Raw genomic sequence first — 1,483 nt, forward strand, 5'->3', positions numbered from 1 at the left:
CAAGCATTGCAGTGGTTTGTCTGACCAGTAAGAACAAGTCTTTGAACAGTAAAGCGTTGAAGACCTGCAGCACTCATCTGGTTGTTTATCTGATTATGACACTTAGTGGAATGACACGTGTTACTCTGCATCGCTTCCCTCAGTACACAGAGTACAGAAAAATCTTTGCTATTCTGTTTGGTATATTTCCAGGCAGTCTGAACCCCATTATTTATGGTGTGCAGTCCAAAGACCTACAAAAAGCTCTTTTGAAGTTTTGTGTATCCAAGAAGGTTTTGGCATCATAAACAGACTGTGTTTCTGTTTGTTTTTATAGTGTCACGGTTCTGGGTCCGTTGGACCCAGTATTTTGAGTTTATTATGTTTTGGTTTAATTTTGCATCAGGGATTGTTTCCTTGTTGTGTTAATGATTATGATGTTTATTAATAGAGTTTCATGTTTCTGTTTATTTGTGTTTAGGATTTGTTCTTTGGTTGTGTCTGCTTTGTATTGGTCTAGTTCCATGTGTCATTTTCTGTCTGTCTCTCAATGTCGAGTCTGCGTCTTAGTGTGATGGTTTCTTGTTCCTGTTTTATTGTGAAGGTCTGCGTCTCATGTGAATGTGTTCAGTTTTACCTCTCGTCTTGTTAATGACTCCCAGCTGTGTCCCCCACCTGTGTGTAATCTCCCTGTGTTTCTCTGAGTGTATTTTAGTCGTGTCTTTTGTGTTTGTAGTCGCTGGTCCGTCTGTGTATCCACCATGTCTCACCCATGTGTTCTCCCTGCTGTCCATTGTCATTCTCCTCTGCTCGTTCTCATTCTTGTCCAGGTTTGTGCTCTGCAGTTTAGTTGTTTCCAGTCTAGTTTAGTTCGCGCTCCATTTGCTGTTTGTCTATATTTATTTCGTATTTAATAAACCACCCTCACCCCTTTACAAGTCCCTGCGATTGGATCCTCCTTTATTTACCACACGGCTCATCTCACTCGCCGTGACATATAGAAATTCAACATCTAAAGGGAGATCATCTCTGACAGCTATTTTAATCATAATTAGACGGAAGTTAATGTTTTTGCTGCCGTAAGAAACTAATGTATAAAACTTTAGTCAGCATTTCAAAATGTGTGTATGTTCGTGTAAAATAAAAGCTTAAGCCAATCTGTGGTTTTGTCTCATTCATGAAGTTTAATTTACATTAGATGACGTTAAAGACAAAAGCAAATGTTCGCTATCTGCTGGTAAGCCTTTGTTAAACACAGACACAAGGACTGTGCAGTTTTATTGGAGCTAAATACATAATTAGTATTTAAGAAAGAACATAATGGTATGAAACCAGCAATAACACACGGTTATACCGATGTAATGAATTTTGAAGGCCAAGAGAATACGTTTGCATGGAAGTAATTTTTAGTATTCTTACTTATACCATAGCTTTCATTTAAAACCAAAAAAGACAATCTCTGGACTTAAATCTGATTGAGATGTTTATATGAACTTAAACAGGC

The sequence above is a fragment of the Pundamilia nyererei genome, unplaced genomic scaffold (genome assembly GCF_000239375.1).
Source record: "Pundamilia nyererei isolate P.nyererei 1_Seehausen unplaced genomic scaffold, PunNye1.0 scaffold01413, whole genome shotgun sequence".
NCBI lineage: Eukaryota > Metazoa > Chordata > Actinopteri > Cichliformes > Cichlidae > Pundamilia > Pundamilia nyererei.